Here is a 25,505-nt window from a genome sequence, read left to right as displayed (position 1 = left end):
CCATGTTATATAAGGAATCTTTCCCCTCTATGTGCACCAATGAGTATCTTTCCTTTGAGACTATTTCTTCTTTATACTATCTATATTTTGCATGTACATGCTTCTTTATGTGTTGTTCCCTTCATTAGAATGTCAATCTCTGAGGGCAGAGGCTGGATTTTGTTTTGTTTTGTTCTTGTTTGTTTGTGTCTTTGCAGTCAGGAAGACCCGAAATCAAATCTTGTCTCAGAAACATATTTTTGTGATCACTGGCAACTCACTCAATCTCTGTTTATCTTAGATTTCTGAACTTTAAAATGGGGATACACATAGAACAAGCTTTTTGTGAGCATTAAAAAGAATATTTTCAAAGCCCTTAGCAGAGTGTATGGCATATAGTAGATGCTACACAAATATGCTTATTCTCTTCACTTCTTTATTTATATAACCACTGATTAGTCCAGTGCTCAGCAAAGAATAGATGTTTTAAAATTTCTTCTTCTTGTGATGATCAAGTTGTTTATGTTCCTGTTCTCTCATTTTCTCTTCTCTCATTTCCCCCTACTTTACACAATCAATTTATTCTTATTGCAATTTCTAGAATTTACTATGACAGGAATTGTGTTAATTCTATGTGATCTTTGGTTTTGTCTTGAGAAGTCTATGAGAAGTGTGTCTCCGATTTCCTTTTCTACAGCATGACTTGATTGTAGCTAAATATCAAAAATGCTGGTATAATAACACTTGAGACAAATTAAGCTCCATGGATTGATGATATTATTTAAGAAAAATATATTTTTTCTTTTTTTTTAATTTAACATTTTCTTTTTTTTTTATCCCTTTTTTTTATTGACAGAGCATATGCATGGGTAATTTTTCAACATTGTCCCTTGCAATATCACTTATGTTCCTACTTTTCTCCTCCTTCCATCCATCCCCTCCCCTAGATGGCACGCAGTCTCATACATGTGAAACATGTTAAAGTATAGCTTAAATATAATATATTGCACATATTTATACAGTTCTCTTGTTGCACAAGAAAAATTGCATTTAGAAAGGTAAAAATAATCTGGGAGAAAAAAAACAAAAATGCAAGCAATCCACATTCATTTCCCAGTGTTCTTTTTCTGGGTGTAGTTGGTTCTGTTTATCACTGATCATCAATTGTACCTGAATTGGATATTCTCATTGCCAAAAATATCCACTTCCATCAGAATTGATCCTCATATAGTATGTTGTCCTGTGAAACTAACCTATTCCACTGATCTACTAGTCTATTTCTTAGACAATACCTAATGGTTTTGGTGACCAGTGTTTTATAATATAGTTTTAGATCAGGTACAGCTAGGCCACCTTCATTTGATTTTTTTTTTCATTAGTTGCCTTGAAAGTCTTGACCTCTAGTTCTTCCATATGAATTTTGTTGTTATTTTTTCTAGGTTTCTTGGGAGTCTGATTGGTATAGCACTAAATAAATAGATTAGTTTAGGTAATATTGTTGTCTTTATTATATTCACTCAGCCTATCCAAGAACACCTAATATTTTTCTAATTGTTTAAATGTGACTTTATTTGGGTGGAAAGTGTTTTGAAGTTTTGCTCATATAATTTCTGACTTTTCTTTGGCAGACAGATTCCCAAAAATTTTATGCTATCAACAGTTATTTTGAATGGAATTTCTTTTTGTATCTCTTCCTATTGGATTTTATTGGTAGTGTATAAAAATACTGAGGATTTATATGGATTTATTTTGTATCCTGCAACTTTGCTAAAGTTGTGGGTTATTCCTAACAGCTTTTTAGCAGAATCTCAGGGGTTCTCTAAGTATATCATCATATCTGCAAAGAGTAATAATTTGGTTTCCTTATTACCTACTCTAATTCCTTTAATCTCTTTCTCAACTCTTATTGCCAAAGCTAGCATTTCTAATACAATATTGAATAGTAATAGTGATAGTGGGCAACCTTGTTTCACTCCTGATCTTATTGGGAATGGTTCCATTTCATCCCCATTACATATGATGCTTACTGATGGTTTTAAATAGATGCTACTGATTATTTTAAACAAAAGTCCATTCATTCCTATACTCTCAAATGTTTTTATTAGGAATGAATGTTGGATTTTATCAAATGCTTTTTCTGCATCAATTGAGATGATCATATGGTTTTGTTAATTTGGTTATTGATATAGCAAATTTTACTAATAGTTTTCCTAATATTGAACCAGCCCTGCATTCCTGGTATAAATCCTATTTGTTCATGGTGTATTATCCTGGAGATAATTTTCTGTAATCTTTTTGCTAAGATTTTATTCAAGATTTTTAGATCAATGTTCATAGGTAGATTGGTCTATAATTTTCTTTCTCTGTTTTCAACATACCTGATTTAGGTATCAGTATCATGTCTGTATCATAAAAGGAATTTGGTAGGACTCCTTCATTCCCTATTTTTCAAATAGTTTATATAACATTGGAGTTAATTGTTCTTTAAATGTTTGGTATAATTTACATGTAAATCCATCTGGTCCTGAGGATATTTTTTTTGAGAGTTGATTAATAGCTTGTTCTATTTCTTTTACTAAAATTGGATTATTTAATCAGTTTACTTCTTCCTCTGTTAATCTGGGCATCCTATGTTTTTGAAGGTATTCATCCATTTCATTTAAGTTATCCAATTTATTGGCATAAAGTTGGACAAAGTAACTCCTAATTATTGCTCTAATTTCCTCTTCATTAGTGGAATGTTCTCTCTTTTCATTTTTAAGACTAAAAATTTGATTTTCCTTTTTCCTTTTTCTAATCAAATTTACCAAGGATTTATCTATTTTGTTGATATTTTCATAAACCAACACCTAATTTTATTTATTCATTCAATAGTATCTCTTTCATGATTTCCTGAAAAATAGTGTATAGGTCCTTTTTTTTCATCATGTATTCTAGGGAGTCCAATAATCCTTAAATTATCTTTATCTTTTTTATTTCTTTTTAATTGTCCAATTGAGTTTTTAAATGAGTTGTTTTGTTCTTTGAATTTTTTTCCATTTCACTAATTTTATTTTTTAGAAAACTATTTTTTTCCAGTTCACTAATTCTGTTTTTCAGGGAATTGATTTCTTTATCTGCTCTATCTTTTAATGAAAAATGACGTATCTAGATCCTCTTGCAAAGATTTCCTTTCCTTTCCCCATTTTTCTTCTAGCTCTCTTGTAAGAGCCTTTTTAATTTCTTCTATGACACCCCTGTATAGTGGGGACCAGATCATATCAAACCCTGCAATCTTCTTTTAAGGCAGTGTGGTGTTACCAGACTTGTGCTACAGACAAAAGGAAGTAGCAGTGAAGTAGCAGTAGGATAACAATGGCTACGCTGGGATCTGCCCCTGCGCTGAGATGAGCTGAGATTGGGCTGAGTCATTCTGGGGGTAGAGTGGGTGTGGCCAAGTCTCAAGAGCCTCTAGCGTTCTGGGTTTATGGTCTTTACCCTTTGTGTTTATAGTTTCTCTACTGATCTACTTGCTTATTGCCAGAGCAAAGTAGGTCACACTGTGGTAGAGTTCTCTCCACAAATTTTCCACTGGCTGAGACCACACCCTGCCCCCCTCCCATCAGCTCAGCGTAAACTGCCTTCTGTGCTCTCTCTGCCAATTTGCCTGATGCTGTGCCTGGCCTACCTGTCCCTGTCCATGAGCAAAACCAGACCTTTTCTGGTGAGTTTCGAAACAGACCTTTTCTGGTGAGTTTTGAAACTATCTTCTGTTGGTTATGTGTTGTACTCCCAATATTCATGGATTTTGGTAGTCAAGCACTAATTCCGAAGTCTTTTATAAAAGAAGTAGTTAGAGAGTAAGGAAGAGCTAAGATAGACACGTGTGTCCTCTCCGGCATCTTGGCTCAGCCCCAGAATATATTTTTTCCACGCATCTAACTGGTACTTTGGGGGTGAAGCATCCTAGCAATTATTCAGGAATGAGGGAATACTTCCCACAGCTCTACTTTCCTGTCCTTCAGTTACTTCCTGACTGCCCTCCTGAGGAGTGCAGAAGGCTGCAAAATATTGACAGTATTTTCCAGCTGCCTGTCTGTTCTAAATAGAAACCTTTGCTCCTTTGGGTTTGTTTTTAAGGAACTAGATAGAAAATCATCTTCATAAAATCTTATCCACATTTTAATCCTAACTGAACTTATTTATTTTTTGTAGACTCTTCCAGAGCCAGAATTAAAGAGGAAAGAATAAATTAGCCTATTTAATTCACAAAAACCATTAGGAGATCATAGTAAGTTTGAGAATATCCAGATTCAATGTTTTCCACCAAATACTTGGGAATTAAAAATTTATTAAGTCATTAATACACCATATCTTCAGAGAGTTAGAGCTAGGAAGGACTTTAAAGATAATTTAGTCTTTATTTTATATATTGGAAAAGTGAGGCTCAAAAAATTTAATGCAATTACCCAGCAGACCCAATAAAGAGCAAAACAATAATATGAACCCATATCCTTTGATTACAAATTTAGATCTATTATATATAGAATTGAGAGGGGAGAAAAACATATTTGGGAGTTAAGATGATGGTTTTCCCCCTCTCTGAATTACAATTCTAATTCAAAAAATACACCAGGGATTTTGTAAAATGTACTGATTTTTTTTTCTTGGGATTGGGCTGTATTTTTTATTCAGAATGCCATCATTGGATGGATAGCAGGAGTTCCTCTGTCTTGAAAACTTCAGTTACAATGCTGGTCACATTCATTGCCAAGTTTTCAAAACTAAAAGTCTGGGCTGCTATTTCATCTCAACACTATGCCGCCTCCATGACAGATGGTGTTCAGTTGTGCAGAGGACACAGCTGAAAATACGTTATGGAGGTGTTATTCCACTGTTACATTTTAGATAAAGTTGCACCAGAGAATGTGCCAAAATGTAATAGCATACCCTTTGTCTTCAGTGATTCCTTCTCAGTGATAGAAACATCAACTCTTATTACTTATCCTTACCTCCCCATGAGTTAAGCAACCCAAAACTCAGGCTTAACTCCTCTGCTCTTCTTCCTATTCACTCAGATTTCCCTGCAATGAATTCCTTGCTCATATTCATTTCAAACGACTTTAAAATGTATGTTTCAATCATTGCCATCTTATTTTCCCTCCAACTGCCTATAAAATCCATTGGGATACAATACTACTAAATGTGAGAAGAAATGTGATTTCATTGGTGTAATGAACTCTCAAAGAGAAAGTCTTTCCCTTACTATCAACTAGCACATTTCTAAGTAACTCAAAGAGCTCTAGAAATATTTAGGGGCACTAGTAACTTGTCCAGAGCTGTAAAGAAAATATGTGTCTAAGGCGGAAGTTGAACCCTATTCTTCTTAACTTTCACATTTGTACTACAGTCATACATTATCTTTAAAATAATATTCAGATATTATATAAAAATGTCAAGCCTAACTTGAGGCTAATATTAAGTTATATTATCTTTCTTTCCTCCTCTCTTAATTGTCATTCATTCAAGTTTTCCTCATTACTATCAATAGCATAATCATACTCTCAGACATTAAGGTCTGTCCTCTTGGACTGATAATTGAAGTCAAATAAAATCCATCACCAAGCCTTTTTCTTCTGACTCCATAGTATTTTTGCTTCCATTGTCACAACCATAGCCCAGACTTCACTTGCTAATTAGGTTTCTACACAGGCTCCCTATCTGATTTCTGTAGCTCCCACAAAATAAATTCAGCCAGATAACCCAGAAGGTCTTATTCAGTTTAAAAGTTATACACTGTAATGTATGACCTTGTATAAACCTACTAGAATAACTATATTATTTGAAATATAGTACTCACTTGAGTGAAAATTTACAGTGGTGTTCTATTGATACAACATAAACATTACAGTTGGCTATTCACAACCCTCTACTGATATCACTCCAACTGGAACTCTAACATTCTGTCTTTTCTCTCTCTCTCTCTCTCTCTCTCCCTCTCACACACACACACACACACACACAAAACCACAAACTATATTTGAAAATGTAACGAAAGATTATATAAACTCAAAAGAAATACCCTCTACATATCCCCAAATTCTACAGTGAATTAGATTAGGATTAGGAATGACAGAAAGAGATGAAACATGGTATACCAAAAATCAAAGGAAACCGGATCATTCTTCTACATTGGGTATTGTAACCCTTAAAATTATATATATTATATGTATAATATATACAAATATGTAGGTATATGTATATAATAGACATATGTGTCTATTATATTTATACATGTGTATATATATATATGTATATATATATATATATATATATATATATATATACATAATAAACCAAAGATATTTTTGCCATTCCAAGAGATGTGACCATGAAAAAAAAATAATCAAAATTATAGAATTGAAAATTTTAGACATAGGTGCAAATCAGTAGCAATCTGGTCCAACCTACATATCAAAGAAATCACACATTATAACCTACTTCTAAGTAATAATCAGTCTTTTCTTAAGGGTTTTCCAATTAGGGGGTACCGACAACTTTTTAAGGCAGATCAATTCACTTTTGTATTACTTTTTTTGGTAGGAAGTTTTTTTCATTTATTTTCTGAATATTGAATCTCAAGGTACCTCTTTTCTTTTCTTTTTTTACCTATTGCTTTACATTTTGCCCTCTGAAACTAAAGAAAGTCCAATTTCTTTTTCATATTATGGCCCCTTAACGATCATACTTAAATACAAATTCCATGAACCTTTTCCTCCCTCTATCCTCTCAATTTCTCTTTTGTGAGAAATTGTTCATAAATAACTGAAATCCACCATAGCAGAATACTAACAGATCTATAACCTTGACTTAATATTATTAGGAAAACCCCATGAGAGAAAGCAAAGTAACAAGGCTGCTTCAAATAGAAACTAATTTGTAAAATTGGACCGTGAGGCAATTGAGGCAAATGAATAAATAAATAATTAAAATTTTAAATGTTTATGTTAAATGTTATTTTAAAATAAAAGAAGGCAGGCTATACTTTGATAATAGAAGAAATAGGTAAAAATAAAGGGAAGAGTAATGAAGAAAATGAGTAATAATGAAATAACAATTCTAGGATCAGAATGGGTGGGACAAGTAACTTAGGAAGTGAGTTCAGTGTTGTGTATCTTAGTTGAGGGTGAGATTCCAAAGATTGGTACTAGATTGGTAGAAGTAAAATACTATCCTTTGTGATATCTAACAATATTTTGGTAGAGGAAAAAGCATATATAACAACAAAATTCAACATCAATGAATACATTTTTGTATAATAATTGCATCTACTCCATGTCTTAGCTGAAGAAAATCACTACTTATTCTGCAACATATTGTAAAGAGTTGATTTGATTGGTGTCATGTATTCAGTTGATATGTCACAGTCTAAACTTGAACCTGACTCTAAATTCAACTCTATCCTTTGCTATGCTGCCTACAGTGACAGTTGATAGATAGGAGCTGCAAATATTACTATCTCCATTTTATGAATGAGGAAATTGAAACTCAAATAGAATAAAGTACTGTTCAATTATCAAATGAATGTCTGATATAGTATATGAATCCAGATCTTCCAGACTCCAAATCTAGTTCTTTTCTTCCATTATGTCACCTTATTTCTCTGATTCAAATAGACAAATCAAGAATTATATAAACATGGAAAATATATTATGTTTAATAAGAGAATAGACAAATAATAATATTAAATTTATATACTAATAGCATAATAGCTATTACAAAAACAAAAATCACGAGAGAATTAAGGCTCCAATTAATGGTGTAGTCATCAAATGGAAATTATTCATGGAAAATTTAAATGAAACAATATATTCACATTGAAATGGGAAAAAATAGAAATATTATCAAAAGAATTATAGCATTCAAAATTATGGAAGGGGAAAATGGTTAAACATTCATGAGAACAATTTTAGACAAATGATATTAATATAAATATATTAAAAAGATTTTGTACAAGATATTTGCATAAAAATGAGAATGTAAAAAAAGGCAAAATATGTCTATCATTGTCACAATCATTTCCAGTAGAATTCTGACATCCACTCTGTATAAATAATATGCAATAAGCAAAAAATTGGCTATTTATATTATACTATATTATTTATGTCATACAAAATGTAACAAAAGATCAATAATTACATATAGAATTTTTAGGTTTTGATTAGAATATAAATCAAGATAACTTTCAAATACTTTTGTTATATCAATCAATTGATTTTTAAAATACAGTTCAATGATTCTAGAAAAAATAGGCAAACAAGGGAAATATGAATTGATTAAATTTAAAAAGAAAAAAATGTTGTGAAGTTCAGGCTAGCTCCCTGGAGGCCTCAAGAACAGCCAGAGTCGGGATAAGCAAAAGTCCTTGGTTTTCAGGGGGAGAAGTGAAGGGGATGGACAAAACTGCCAGGCGTTTTGCCAAGAATCTACAGTTCAGAATATCCACACTTTTCACCTCTCTGTCCTGTGACCAAGTGAGTCTGGCTCATCTCACTCCACCCTCTAATCCCTCCTAAGATTATCTGTATACACCAAAGGATCAAGCCAGCACAGAATAGTGAGAAGAGCCATCTTTCCAAACATATGCTAATAGAGTTATTGTCCAATAGATAATTAGTCTTAAGTGCTTGGTTGCTGATTCAAGCACACCTTTTAAAAGTATCAGCTCTTTACAAAATGTGATATGCATATCATTTGATGCTATTAATAGAAGAAAATTATAGTTTGAGAAAAAATAGACCCATATGTACAAACATACTAACAATAATGTTGGTTTTAAAAAATGGTGCTAAAAACAATGTATATCAATTAGGAAATTCCTGAATGAATTATGAAAAATGAAATTGATATCATTATATATATGGAGGAATGAAATTTTATATATATATATATATATATATGAAGAATTTTTCTAAAATAAGAAGATTAATAAAGTGATGCAAACTGAAGAAAGCAGAGACAAAAGAACAATAAATAACAAGATGACAGTTTTATCAAGAAAGAAAAAAACAGCAAAAAAAAAAAAAATTAAATTTTGCTGAGAGAAAATAAAAGACAGACCAGAAGGTAACATAGAGGTGGGAAAACATGGTACTGTCACAGCAACTTTTGTAACTTTATAACAAATAAGATAATTACAGAGAGGAAACTAAATACATTTTTCTTATCATTAAAACTGTTGCATGAGAGACCACTTTGCCTTACAGATTTTTTCCCAATTACTTTTCAAACCTTGCAACAGATTCAGAATAATGGCTCATTTTTTTCCATCTGAAAACATTCTCCTCATGACTATCCTAAATGCTAGTTAGTTAATGTGAGCACATCACAAGAAAAGTATGTTTCACAAATGCTAATGATTAGCATAGTTCAGGTGGAAATGAAAGGTGGTAAGAGATTTCAAAAAAAAAAAAAAAAGAGCAGCTGGAACTTAACTGCAGAAATAAAATAATAAAAATTCAGATGGTGTTCTAGTAAGATTTTATTAGTGTTCTAAAGAAACTGGAAGACTGAAACAGTTATCGTTGATACTAAGCAGAAGGTACAAATGAATTGTGAAAGTATTTTTCAGCCTATGAAAGCGTAAGCATACCAGATGCCCTCACATTTGGGGGCCTCCCTAAGGACCATGAAGGCTGCTGGAGGGAAGTCTGAGGAAGGTGAATCCATAGCATAGAGAACAGAGTAGAAGAAAGAGAAATAAAATTCAGGTAAATGTCTGTAGTTTTAACCCAACTTGATAGAATCTGCCCCTGGTACTATCTAAGGTAGGTAGGAAAGAGAATAATGTCTTTTTGCCAAAAGGGCAGGAATAGGGAGTGGTGCTGAAAATAAAGGCTTTTTTCATAGCTTTGCCTGGCTTCCTGTTGGAAGTCTGTATGGCAATTAGTTAAACAATCACCTCATTACACATTTGGTTTCAGAATTCTTATATTCCCTCTACTCCTAAGATTACTTCAGAATCTGACTGAGATGGGGATATCCTTAACCAGAGAAAATGTCCTTCATTTACACGGCTTAAATTGGAAGGGTTTGTCTGTTACTCCAATATTTTTATTTATTTAATCCATGTCTAATTTCCTAGAAAACAATGTTTTGCTATGTGCTGTCAGTAAGAATGAGAGATAAAATAATGAAAGAGCAATTCTTTCTCCCTCTTCCATTTTCAGTCTTCTCTCCAGATAAAATTATATGTATCTGTGTGTGATGAGGGAAAAGGGAGAAGGAGAAGAGAAAGGAAAAGAGAGAAAGAAGGTGTGGGTGTGAGGGAAGGGAAGAGAAGAGAAAGAAAAATGAGATCATTATCTGTCATTAGATCATATCTACCAAGAGTGCACTTTATATCTATCTATCTGCATCTGATTTATAAGCCTATAAGTGTCTGAAGGAATAAGGTTATGTTTTCTGAGATCTAAATCATTACTATAGATAGAAAGATAGATACATTGATAGATGATGGATAGATGAAACATAAAACATCAAATCATTTATATGAATGACCAGCTTAACAAGCAAAAATTTAAATAGATATTTAGAAATGAATTTTTAAAAATTCTGATGTGTAATCGTGAATTTTGTTTATTTCAAGAGATGTTGAAGTAAACTCAGCAGCCTGCTGAAAATTCTCCCCCAAATGTGAAGACTATCTAGATTTTATTTCTATTCTCAGTATTTGAAATCAGGTCAGCTGTAGGCTATTGGACTTGTAAGGTATGTTCAAACTGTCACTGAAGATTAAAAAAGAAAAAAGAAAAAGCACACTCACTAAACTTCCACAGCTTAAAAGTTGACTTTATGGGAGATATTTGAGGGAATGAAATGAAAAAAGCAAAGAAACCATTGCCTTTTCATGGAAAACTTACCAGAATATCAGGTTCCCTGAGGGAAATTAAATATCTTATGACTGCAGGTGGCCAAATAAAGCACCATGTGCCCTGTAAATTGAATTCTCTGCTCTTGTAGAAGAAGAGTGGTTTGTCCTAGTGTTCTATAATATTTCATTAAATATGTGCCCAAGTAAAAGAATTTAACAAAAGGGAGGAATTATGGGTTGAATTATATTTGAAGTTTGCAGCAAGCTCTTGTGTCTTACTTCTCACACAAAGAGAAACATATTTGGGCACACTATCAAGGAATGGGTAGTATGCTAATGTCTGTCATCTTGGATAACCATGGATGTAGTTAAAGACCAGTCAAGTGGTCATGTAAAGGCAGTATTTCAAAGGCTTTCCCTAAGCTATTGCTCATGCCCACAACATACTTCTGCCACATCTCTAATACTTAGATTTTCTTTTTCCTCAAGACTTACCTCACATGCCACTTCTACTTCTTATAAAAAGTCTTTTTTTGATTTATTAAGTTGTTTTCTCTTTTGAAAATTATTTTGCACATATATGTACTGACCCAGAAAATTATTGAATGCAAGAACTTGTTTTCCACATTTTTCCTTTGTAAAGTACTTAGCATAGTGCCTTATACATAGTAGGTATTCAAAAATGTTTGTTGCATTTTATTGGAAAGTTCACTGTGATATGCATGAAAAATTGCTATGGCTATAAGTGAGTTCTTATCAGATTTTGCAAATGGAACAAAGCCTAGAGGGACAACTAACACATCAATTGACAGATCAGGATCCAAAAAGATCTTGACAGGCTAGAACATTGCCTAGAATCTAATAAGGTAAAATTTAATAGACTTAAATGCAGACTGCTGTAAGACAATAAATTACAAATTAGCTTCAGTCTGTTTGAGTGGATGGAGTTACCGTGCAAGGACTTCCCCAAACTGATGAAATCATAGGTCTGAGCCCCAAACAAAATAAAACAAATAAAATCAAGTCTTACAAATCAGTCAAAAAATCTTAACAATTACAAGATGAAAAAGAAAAGGCTGGAACTGAAAAAAAAAAACTATTCTGGAGTTTTATCTGACAAAATGAAGTATGAGTTTATATCATATGGCACCCTCCCCTCACACTCTCTCCTCCCTCCCCACAAAAAAGAAAGATATTCAAGTCTTAGATTATTTTGACAAGCATAATGCTGAGAACACACAAGTTGTGTTTTTTCACTATGTTCTACCATGAGAGAAGAATTATGGTGAAGAATTATGTTCAGTTTTAGGTGCCTTGCCCACTATCACCGTTACTATTTAATATTGTATTAGAAACACTAGCTATAGCAATAAGAGCTGAGAAAGAGATTAAAGGAATAAGAATAGGCAATGAGGAAGCCAAATTATCACTCTTTGCCGATGACATGATGGTATACTTAGAGAACCCCAGAGATTCTGCTAAAAAGTTATTAGAAATAATCCACAACTTTAGCAAAGTTGCTGGTTATAAAATAAACCCACATAAGTCATCAGCATTCTTATATATCACTAACAAAATCCAACAGTCAGAGTTACAAAGAGAAATTCCATTTAAAGTAACTACTGATAATATAAAATATTTAGGAATCTATCTGCCAAGGGAAACTTTATGAGCAAAAAAAAGTTTTAGGTGCCATGTTTTTAGAAGAAGATCTATAAGTGATGAGTAGGATAGTGATGTTAATCATAACATATGAAGTTGAAATGAAGGAACTGTGGATGTTAAATATTAAGAATAAACAAGGTAAGGATACAAGAGAACATCTTAATTATCAATTCATTTCAAATATTTGAAGGACTGTGAAAGGGAAGAAAAGTAGACTTGTTCTAATTGACTTCAGCAGAGAGCAAAAGTAGGATCAATGTATGATTTTTGAAAAGAATCAAATTTAAGTTTGTTGAAAGAAAAACCTTAAATAGACTTTACAATAAAGAACAGAAAAAGATAGGTGGTAAGATGAAGCAGTAAAGTTCAACCATCTCCCACAATATCTCTACCAAAAACCTAGAAAAAATGACATAGAAAATGATGATTAGGAAATCCAAGTAGAAAGTACAAATTATCATCTCAAGATCATGGTAGGGATAGTTAGGGCCCTGCAGAAATAGGTAGAGAAGAAGTCAGAAAGCTCCAGTACAAAGCTTTTCAGCATGGAAACTCAACTAAAGGCTGTGCAAATACATCACGGCAATAATTATTACAAATATAATTCAAATCAGGTCTGAGATTGCATACTATGCAAAAAGCAAGAATAAAAACGAACAGTAACATTTTGTGATTTTAAACTTATACATCCAAGCTGAGGTGTACAGATGAATAGTCAGGGCAAGGAGCTAAGACTGTAGAGAAAGTTATAGTTCTTTTGTTCTGAACCTGCTAAATCTTACATTGGATTGGCAGGAACTTGGTTGAACAATAATCTGTTGTGGTTCCAACTGGTATAAATTGATAGTTGTGTTATCCAGACCTAAAATTGAGTCAGGATTATTCAAAGCTAAGAACAGGAAATAGCCATCAGACTTCACCATGGAAAAAAACATCACTTTGAATGCAAGGAAATTTTGTAAATCCCTCCAAGCCTGAGGTGACCTTGAAATCTTTGAAAAACATAACAGAAACAGCTTCAGAAGGATCTGAGATGGTGCAAATAAAGACCTAACAATTCTAAAACATTCCCTTAAGAGTTGCACAAAACTTGGCCTTAGTGAAAAGTCCCAACTTTTGAAGTAAGCCTAGAATAATGAATAAGCAAAGAGTATATTTTTATGAAAAAACCGTCAAATTTCCATTAAATTCTAAGATTAAATACACAAACTGAAAAGTAAATAACACCAAGACCCATGTAAACTAAATCTCAAATAAAATACAAATTGATATTAGAATTTTTGAATAAATGAAACTGGAGTTTAAAAAAATTAAAATTATAAATGAAATGAAAGTGACTTGAGAGGGAAAATAGACAATAAAGAAGGACTTTAAAAGAATGAACAAATTAGAAGAGCTAAAAACTTTATCAAAAGTTACAAAATCATAAGTTAATCACACCATGAAACAACAAAAAAAATTAAAATAATATCAAAAGACTAAAGAAGATAAGTTCAAGTTATGTCGTATGATAAACAAGTGACTCTAGGCTGTTAAGTCCAGACTAGCTCCCTGAAGGCCTCAAGATCAGCCAAAGTCAGGATAAGTAAAAGTCCTTGGTCTTTAGGGGAGAAGCAGTCTAACTGTCATGAGTTTAGCCAAAGATCTCTTCACGATTCTGGAGTCCTGTATCTCCACCTTTCTCCTCCTTGTCCTGCTGCCAAATGAGTCTGTCTTGTCTCACCCCACCCTCTAATCCTTGCCTACAAGTACCTGTATACACCAAATATTGAGCCAGCACTGAACAATGAGAAGGGCTATTTTCCCAAATATATACTAATAGAGTGATTGTAAATATAAATAGGTAATTAGCCTTAAGTGCTTGATTGTCTGATTCAAGCATACCTTTTAAGAGTTTCAACTCTTTACATCAGGAAGCATACTTAGACTGATAAAGTGACAGGGTTTGATTGTAACTTGGAAGCAGATTGATGGACTCTTGGAAACATTAGAGTGCACATCCCCTTGGTTCTTCAAAGAAAACAAAATAGAGGCAGATAATTGGAAACTAGTGGGAGATCAACTATGTGAACATTACAATGATAATGGTCCTGATTCAGTTTCTAAGGAAACATTCTATATGTACAGCTTAATACAGTTAGCCTTGAAGAATTCTGCAAATTATAAAAAGAAGAAAACTTTTAAGAACAGCCAGATGAGGAAGTGTGAGGAAAAAGAGGAAGAGACTGGAGAGGGTAATGGAAATATCACAAGATGGCAAAGGGAACTTAAAGAATGTGATTCTCACTCTCACAGCCCAGCTTCAACTCCACCTGCACCCAAGCAGGCTGTTGACACTCCTCCATCAACTTCACCTTCCTGGGTGGAGGGAGAAGGAAGACTGGGAGGGGCAGTGATATCACCAGCACTTTCCCCCCAGCAATCACCCCTCCTATTACAAAAGGCACTTCTTAAATCCAAAGAACAAGGATAAAATGCAGCTGATTTGAGAAAATAAATGTATCCTGTGATTGAACAGTTTAACTCTTCAGGTCAATAAAATAGAAGATATACTCATTTTGATCTAGAAATCCTCAAAGACCTAAAAAAAGCTTGCACTCTTTATAGGGCTACATCATCTTATATTAAGATGTTATTAGAGAATTTGGCTTATAAAATTTTAACCCCTAGTGACTGGAAATCTGTAGCAAGGACATGCTTAGAACCTGGACAAAACTTGTTGTGGCTCTCTGAATATAATAAACTCTGTAGGATTACAAGCCCAATGAAATAGGGAAACTGGAGTTAATACTCCAATCATCTGTGACCAACTAACAGGTGTAGGTTCTTATGCAGACATTTCAGCACAGATTAATTACCCCATAGCAGCATATGAGCAAATTGCTTCTGCTGCTATCAAAGCATGGCGTTTTATCCCAGGCAAACAGGACAGAGGAGAGGCCTTCACAAAAATAGCACAAGAACCAAATGAACCCTTTGCTGATTTTGTGGGATGTCTGCAGACAGCTGTCATATGAACTATTGGTGAAAATGCAGCAATAAAAATTGTGATAAGGCAACTTGCTAAAGAAAATGCTAATGAGGTTCGTAAAAGAATTATGCTAGGACTACACAAGGATGCTCCTTTAGAGCTCCTTTAGAGGAGATCATAAGATACTGTGCCACAGTGGACACAAATACCTTTTATAGACAGACTATGATGCAGACTTTCAAAGTTCTGAACATGGGAAGACCGGGTCCCTTTTGGCAAGGGACTTCCAGAGCAACTAATCAGTGCTTTCAATGTGGTAAAGGAGGGCATCTGAAAGCTCAATGTTGGCATAATGACAGAGTGAGAAAACAGGGTGGTAGAACAAGACCTAAAATCACATGTACAAAATGCAACAGAGACTTCCATTGAGCATCTGAATGTAGACTGATCCAGGACTTGAAAACTCTCAGGAATCATTGGATTCTCTGAGACATGATGAGGCTGTTGTAGGACTTTAAAAACCCTCAGGAATCACTGGATTCCCTGAGAAACAATAAGACTGTAGCAAGACTTCAAAATCTGCAGAAATCATTGGATTCCCTAACACATAAAAAGATTGTTGTAGGACTTCAAAAACTTGCAGGGATCATTGGATTCCCTGACACGTGAAGCAATGGACAATAGATTGGTTTTGGACTATTTCTTGGTTGCTGAAGGAGGCATATGTGTGATTGTTATTTACATACCCTCCTTCTATGACTTCTGAAAATCTTTTACAACACCATGTTGATTCATATGGTTTGTTATATTTGCATGTACAATTCATGTGTGTTACACTACATTGAGCCTGCATCAACTATGGGGAGATTCATCACTACTAGCCTATGCTTTATTGCTACGTTCTTGTGGAATACCTTCCATGCTGATGGGCTTGTGTATACCTGTTTCTAGTAAGACTCTTCAGCCCAGAAACCCACTAACAATATCTGGCTTGACTCCCCACTTCCCTTTGGTGTTTTTCATCTCCCTTCCTGGGAAGTCAGGGAGGGCATGATCATCTCCTTTTTAGTGCTTTCATCTCCCTTCTTGAGAAGATGGGGGGGGGGAAACTGTGATCACCTCATTTTTGGTGTTTTCACCTCCTTTCCTGAGAAGTCAGGGATGGCTGTGACCACCTGTGTTCTAAAGACAAAGAAAAGAGAGAGATTTGAAGGGCTGAAACTCTTAAAAGGTGTGCTTGAATCAGACAACTGAGCACTTAAGGCTAATTACCTATTTGACAATGACTCTATTAGCATATGTTTGAAAAAATGGCCCTTCTCACTGTTTGGTGTATAGGCAAGGATTAGAGGGTGGGGTGAAACAAGCTAGACTCACTTGGTGGTAGTGTATAATGATTGGCCCTACTTCTCACTTGAAGGAGAAAGGTGGAGGTTCTGCACTCCAGAATTAAGAAGAGATCTTTGACTAAACTCCTGGCAGTTTGCCTGCTTCTCCTCCTGAAGACCAAGAACTTTTACTTATCCTGACTCTGGCTGATCCTTAGGCCTCCAGGGAGCTAGCCTGGACTTAACACTAGGCAATAAATCAATTTAAAAATTATGAAACTATTTGAAAGTCATGACCAAAAAATAATGGTTATTATTTAAGGAATCATGGAAGAAAACTACTCAGCCTAATGAAAAAAAATTACAAAGTAAAAATATAAGGAATCATGGAAGAAAACTACTCAGCCTAATGAAAAAAAAATTACAAAGTAAAAATATAAAGACTCCACATGGCAGCACCCAAAGAAATGCCAAAATTACAACTACAAGAATTAACATAGCCAGAACTCTGGATTTTTAAGTTAAAGGAGGCGGGGGGAGGGGGGAGAAGAGCATAAATAAAGAATTTACATTTACATTGCATCTTCTCTGGCCCTCCTGACCCCTCAAAATTCTCCAGAATATTAGTTTTGTGTAAAACATAAAGTACTTTCAGCTATCTCCATTGCCTAAAACAGAAAAAAAAAGAGGTAATAACTCAATGAACTAAAAAACAAGGAAGGATAGGATAATCCTTCATTCCTAACCTGCTCATTTAGCAAATCTTTCCCATTGGTCAGCATTGCCAAAACATCTTGGTTGTACGTACTTACAACAGAACTCAACTGTATTTTACTGTCTCCTCTAAGTTCCAAAGAAAACCAAAAAGTAAAAGTTTGTTTAAGCTCTGATAGCAGTGTAGTAATGCTGGATGCTTCAGCAGAATTTCTCCAGATAACTGAGAAAAAAAGATGTGATTCTGTGGGGCTTTTTCTTACTCTACCAAATCTTGGGAAAGATCACTGTATCCTTCTGGGAAGAATTTTGTCCTAAAAATCACATAGGCAGAGTCTGATGCTGTGAAAAGGTAAAATGCTTAATTGGGATCCATATCTTAGAAAACCACAATTATAAATACTGTAATATTTTAGCTATTGTTTTTCTTGCTATCATCATTATCATCATCATCATCATCATCATTATTCATTTTTAGATTCTTTCCCCTTTGATTTGATAGAAATTAAGCAACTTGCCCAGGGTCACACAGCTAGTAAATGTCTAGGGTTGGATTTGAATTCTGAATTTTCTGAGTTCAGAGCCAGTTCTCTAGGGGTGATGTGATAATAATATAAACTGAGACTTTTTTGGGAGGGAAGGGTTGGAGAGGCCCTGATGTGAACTGTATCCCCCTTTAATCTGTAGAAGAAAGGTGTTTGGGGCCTGAAACTCTCCTCTATGGTGAGGGGGTGGAGGGAGCATGCCCTTCTGTCCATGAGGGGAAACTCCCAAGATAAGTCATCTTATTCAATTTTGAATTGAATTGAATTGAAAATCAGTGTCCCAGATTCATTCCGTGATATGCCCTTGGTTTACGACTAAAGATCAAAGCAGCCCCAATATATCTAGTGCTGTATGCCCAGACATCTTTGCAGAAATCCTAACATATTTTTGCCCACTGATGAAGATATTTTCTTCTCAGTGTTAACCCATTTTGGCCAAATTCCTAATCAGGAGCTATTTGCCTTTCTGGACCTGGCCCACCAATGAAAATACTTTCTTTTCAATGTAAATGCACCTTTGCTAATTCCCAAACAGGACCCTGCCCACTAAGAAAGCTTTCTTCTTAGTGCAAATAAATCCCTTTTTAGCCACAGACTTCGGGTTTGTGAATGGACATCAACCAGAGGGGATCTCCTATCCTCAATTCTCACACCTCATCAATAAGGGAATAAAGGAAATAAAAATTTAAGTTACCAAAGATCTCAGTCGGAAGATAACTCAGATATAGCCCTTGAGCATAAGTAGATAAACCAATAAGGATGATACTAGTAATAAGATTGAATTATTCCCTCAAGAACAGATAAAAGAGAATAGAATCTATGAATAAATATTGTGAGACAAAAAAAATAAAATAAATCAATCACTCATGAATAAGAGGACCCTGTGGATTTTCAAGAATCAAACATGATGTTATTGAATATTTAAAAGAGAAAATACTTTTGAAAAATTGGTTTATTGCCTCCACAAATGAAATATTTAGCAGAATAGAAAAACTAAAACTATGGATACAAGTCTGACTGAAAAAAATAAAAGAAAAACTAACTGCAAATACACTAAAATTGTATCAAAATTAAAATACATTGAAATAAAAAAGAATATGAAAGAAAGAAAATGCAACTGCATTAAAAGAAAATGTTATCTTTAGAAAAAACTTACACAACAAATCTAAAAATAATCCTACAGGGTGTTCGAGAATGGGGTAGAAATAAATGTTTAATGAAATAGGTGGAATAAAAATTTTCTTAATGAAATGACCAAAGTTGAGTAAAAGCATTAAAATACAAATATAGGAATAATGAAAAAAAAATTAGAAACTAAGTCAGAGCAAGCAATTTAGATGACTATACTATACTATATAAGGACAAAGTTTGAACATTCTAATGAGAGAGATACCCTCATTAAAATTATATGAATACAAGAATATACAGTCAATTCTCAGCTTTTGAAGGGGTAACATTCCCAGAAAAAAAATATAAAAGTAAAAAAATAATAATAATAATGGTCATATATTAAATCTATGGTAAATAAGAGGTTGCATTCCCAAGAAACCCCCGCCTCCCCAAAAAGCTAATATTTCAGTAGAGATGGCTGAAAATACACCTTTTCTGCATATAATTCTTTATAACACAACATGAATTCTGATATCATGTACTTTCCCTAATACAGCAACCATATAATAACTTATAAAATGCAGTACACAAGATAAAATTGGTAACATGGGAAACGTTTTTATTGTTAGTAATTTCTAAAAACTTTGTGACTTTTTGTGTTAACATTTCAAAAAAACAAAACAAAACAAAACATTGACTTCAGACAATATTCACTTTTTATAACACATGAAATCTACCTTACTATATAGCAAATATTCTTAAAACTGTTTTAACTTGAACCTTACCTTCTATTGTATCACATGGCATTATGAGGGTGTTATACTGTATACCATTCTGCTATAAAATTTTCTATCTTAACCACCCTCTGAAAACCAACAGAAACATTACTACACTTTAGTTACTGTTATTGGAAGATGCTGAGAACAATAAAGTCTTGACATCAACTTAAGACATTGTCCTTAATGGCTAGTGAATGACTTCAACACACCAGCTTGAAATAATCTATGAGCAATCTATGATGACATGCTTCATGCACTGAGGAGCTAACATTTAGTTTTGAAGCTATTATAGATGATTGGACCAGCAGTCTTAATGTCTCTAGCCAGATGGCTCATTATGCTAAGATACCATTCAAGCTTGGAAACTGTTAAATGATATAATCTTGGAAGCTTTTTTGTCATAATTGTCTTCACCATTCTAAAGATCTTCTTGAAACATTCCACTCTGGGTTATTCATCTCCTTGAGATGAATCTTGAAGCTGTTCTTGAAAGATGTCAGAGATATCTTCCTTTTCCACATTCTAAAATCTTTCATCTCTGATGGTATGTGCTAGATACATGATTGTTTCAACATTCTGCCTTGCTGTTTCATCAAAACCTTTAAAGTAGTCCACAGTTTTTTCCCCAGCAATTGTTCAAGAAATATTTCTTCAGACTATATTAATGTAGTCCATCAGTTGAAGTGCAGGGACACATTTCCAGAAATCCCGTAGGTAATTTTCAGGTTCACTTCCCACTCTCCTCCTTTTTGCTGATATAACAAATCATCTTTTTGTTGACATCAAACTTGCAGTGGACAGTGGTTGCAAACATTCTGGCAAGAAGGTTATCTAGCACATTTATTTTCTTATTAAATCATATTACTGACTTAGAAAACTTTGGCTTAGTGCTCAAAGGACTTGCACCATGTTTTGAGGATATAACTAAAATATAAAACATTAGTTATAAAGGCAAACAATGAAAATATGGAATGAATGTGTGGGGAGCTCTTTATAACACTATGTTAGAGAATAACCAGGAAGTGACTAGTAGGATATCAGCTATTCCACAAACTTGCATGAATCTCATTATTTTTTCCTCTCGTGCAGTCTGAAATACGTGGAGTTGCCAACTTGAAAATTAAAATAAGATTACTAGTTAAATCATGTAAATACTTAATGTTGGGAAAGTTACATGTATGAATGTTGAGGATTCAACATATAGGTATACAACTATGCACATAATTATATGAAATTATATGGTAACATTCAACTTGTCAAGGAAAGTTAAATGGGACAGGGGAACATAGGGAAATATAATGAAAAGGGGTAGGCATATTTAGAGGATGATTAGTTATAAACAAAAAAACTCTTATCTTGGAGATTAAGCTATTAAGAGGAGTTTAAGAAGAAAAAATGTAAAAGAATTTAAGATTAAATTGTGGACAAGAAGAAAAGTAGAAGGATAGAGTGGTAGAAATACATGAAATCAAGCATAGCAAGAAGGTGAGAAAGAGAAGAAAATAATAGAATAAGGTGGGGGACATAAACAATGATCAAAACTATGAAGATGAATGAGACAAGTTCCATCAATAAAAAGCAAAAGAATGATATACTTATTTTAAAAGTATATTGAACAAGTTATTTATAAGAAACTCACTTGAAACATCAACTGACAAAAGAGTAAAATAAGCGCCTGTAACAAATTCTACTATGCTTCAACTGACCTCAAAAAAGCAATCAAACAATGTATCAGAACAATCAGATGAAGTAGTAGGAAGAGTAGATGTGATCAAAAGAAATAATAAAGAAACTTCATTATATTGAAATTATTATAGGCAATGAACTTAGTTAAGCATGTAACCAAATAGGAAAATGACACAACATCTAAGTATTTAAAGTGCATTTAAATGAGGCAAAAGTAGAAATTGACAGAAAAAGTTAAATATATGAATTAACAATTTTCAAAAAAAGAATTCTAAGCACTAGTCATTTGGAAAATAGTTCAAATTACTAATACTAAAAAAAAAGTAAAATATTACAGCAGAATTAAAGCAACTCTGCTGTGATTTTATATTCATATGATTGTTAAGCTTGACTGAAAGCAGGGAAGAGGGAGAGATGATAAATGTTGAGTGGTGAGGGAAAACAGGTACATTATTGCATTGTTGGTGAAGCTATGAATTGGTCCAGTAATTCTAAAAAGCAATTCACAAATATGCCCTCCCAAGTCATTGAACATACTCTTTACTAATGAATCTTACTACTAGGTCTAGACCCAAATGTTATCAGAGAAACAGAAAAAAAAAATCCATATGTGCAAAAAAATATTTATAATAGCTCTTTCTACTGTGTCAAAGAACTGGAAATTAAGGAGGTTACTATTAGTTGTAGAATGGCTGAACAAATAAAGTATATGAATGTAATGTGATATTATCATGACTTGAAAATGAGTCAAGGAATGGTTTCAGAAAATCCTGGGAAGACTTTTATGAATCAGTACATTGTGAAGGGAGCAGGACTAGGAAAACAATTCTATTATAAAAATATTTCAAAGACAATTTACCTTTAAAAAAACTAAGAATTCTGACCGATGCCATGATCACTCAGGAATCTAGAGGACAAATGATAATGGATGCTACCTATCTACTTATCTAGAGCTGAATGAAGATACAAAATAAAATATATGGGTTCTAGTGGTGCTGTATGCAAGAAATTATTTTTCTGCACTATGAATATATTGATAAAAGTTTTGTTTGTTTCCTCTCAATGACCAGAATGTAGGAAGGATAGAAAAAACATTAATTTTGTAAGTAAAATTATACATTAAAATTGTAATAGTTCCAGCTATCCAAATGTAGAATGGGCTTTCCTAATGAGTAGCATTTCCATACTTACTGGAGGTCTTTAACAGAAAGCTAAATAAGATTTTGTTAGATATACTGTTCAGTATCAGCTGGACTACATAATCTCTCACTTTTATTTCAACTATGAAAAAACCTGGAAATGTCTGAAAAGGCCTTCAGAAATGATAGGACTTTGTATAATTCTAACATAACAGTGACATGAAACCTGTAGAACCGAGCCTGGTTTTTCAATTTCTTAATTCATTTTTCACTGAACCAGTATGGAATTTGTTGCATTGATTGTATTGTTGATGTATAATTGTTGATGTAAATGCTTTCAAACTGATAACTATATTAAATAAGCTGTGAGACACTGATTAGTATGCATTTCTTTTTAATAGAAATTAAAAGTTGCCAACAAATCTTTAAACAGGGAGAAAAAAACCCTCTCTCTTATTAGTTTATTTCTTCATGTTACAGGTATACACTTCTATGCACAGCTATTGCTCATGTGTTTCAAAACTTGTCACCAAAATTAAAAATATTTCACAACCTAGTGTGTAACAGGAAAATACATGTATTTACTGATAGTTTAGTTTCGTTTTGATTTGTTGTCAAAATTTCAGATGTGCCTTCTTTGCACAGCAGATTCTCATGCCCTTTAAATCTTTTCCCCACATGAAATTTTAAAAAAAAAATTCCAAGTTAATTTTAACCAAAACAACAAAAAATATACTAGTTGGTTTTCTTTTAGTTTTTCAAAGTGACAATGTCAATCTTGGAAGCTTAGCATCAAGGAGAAATATAATTTGGTACTGGCATAGACTGGCAGCTAAGATGTTGACAATGGGTTTTCTAGTCAAAATATACCCATGAAAACTCCAAAGTAATAGTTGTCATGTATGTGCAAGAATGTTTGTGGCAGCCCTCTTTGTAGTGGCCAGAAACTGGAAACTGAGTGGATGCCCATCAATTGGAGAATGGCTGAATAAATTATGGTATATGAATAATATGGAATATTATTGTTCTGTAAAAAATGACCAACAGGATAATTTCGGAAAGACCTGGAGAGACTTCCATGAACTGATGCTGAGTGAAATGAGCAGGACCAGAAGATCATTATATACTTCAACAACAATTCTATATGATGATCAATTCTGATGGACATGGCCATCTTCAGCAGTGAGATGAACCAAATCAGTTCCAATAGAGCAGTAATGAACTGAACTAGCTACACCCAGTGAAAGAACTCTGGGAGATGACTATGAACCACTACATAGAATTCCCAATCCCTCTATTTTTGTCCACCTGCATTTTTGATTTCCTTCACAGGCTAATTATACACTATTTCAAAGTCCAACTATTTTTATACAGCAAAATAACTGTTTGGACATGTATACATATATTGTATTTAACTTATACTTTAACATATATACTTCAAACTGCCATCTGCATGAAGGGGTTGGGGGAAGGAGGGAAAAAGATGGAACAAAAGGATTTGCAACTGTAAATGCTGAAAAATGACCTATGGATATATCTTATAAATAAAAAGCTATAATAATAGTAATGAACTAAAAATGATCATTACACAATGAGGCCACTGAATATTTTCTATGAAAATGAGAACTAGATAATTTGCCTGGTGTTTGCATGAATTTTAATATGGAACTCGATACCCTAACTCCAAGTAGAAAAGACAAATTAATTCCAGCAATTTATTGTTATTGTATTAAATTTCAATAACCTTGTCTCAACTCATGTCCAAACCTTGGAAAGACAAGTAACGGATTGATTTGCTATTATACAGGAAATGAAGCATGTTACTTTTCAGTTTTCTTCAGTATAAGTTGTTACTTTCATTCAGAACTAACATGTTGGGAGATGAGGTAGGAGCTGAGATTTAGATAAGCTGTAATATACCTGTGGGTCACACAATTATATTATCAGGAAAGGGGCATGCTATGATTTGGTCTTCTGACTCTTAGTGAAGAGTTCTGAGACTGTTACACTGTTTCAGAACCAAATGAGTGGAAATGGGGAGGATAGTGTGAAACAGAGATTATCTCCTCATTTTAGAGAAGTCTCATATGTGTGTATGTAAAAGTGTATTATATGTGTGTATACATATATATGTATCATGTATATGAATATATTATATTTATACACACACACACACACACACATATATATATATATATATATATATATATATATATATTCTTCTTCCCCACATAGTTATTAAGGGAATGATCACATAAACAGAAAAAGATCAAGATTTTATATTAGTAAATTGATTGGCTCCTATACAAGGGAGAAAATAAACATCTTTTTTCACACTAAAATCATAAAAGATCAGGTCATAACACATAGGGAAATATTTCATAACATAATTGATGAAAATGTATCATCAAGAAACTGAGGTCGACTGTACAGAGGTAGTAAGTTAAACAAATTTCAATAATTTTGATTTACTTTTATGTATTCTGATTGATATCTAATAAGGTGAGTGATTTATTTAATATTACTGGAATATCAAATTAACTTAAAATACAGAACTAATTTTTTTCTCCTTTCTTCTCCAATCCCTACTTCCCCTCATCTCCTCTCCACACTCATTTCCTCCATGTCCTCCTTATCCTCTTCTTCATCTTCATCTTCTTACTTCTTTCACTTCCTTTCTTCTTTCCTATATATAAAGAAAGGGGCAGATAATATAAATGAACAAATTAGGTCCAAA

Source organism: Sarcophilus harrisii, chromosome 5 (assembly GCF_902635505.1).
Source record: "Sarcophilus harrisii chromosome 5, mSarHar1.11, whole genome shotgun sequence".
NCBI classification, from domain to species: domain Eukaryota; kingdom Metazoa; phylum Chordata; class Mammalia; order Dasyuromorphia; family Dasyuridae; genus Sarcophilus; species Sarcophilus harrisii.
Note: the sequence above shows the minus strand (reverse complement) of the source record.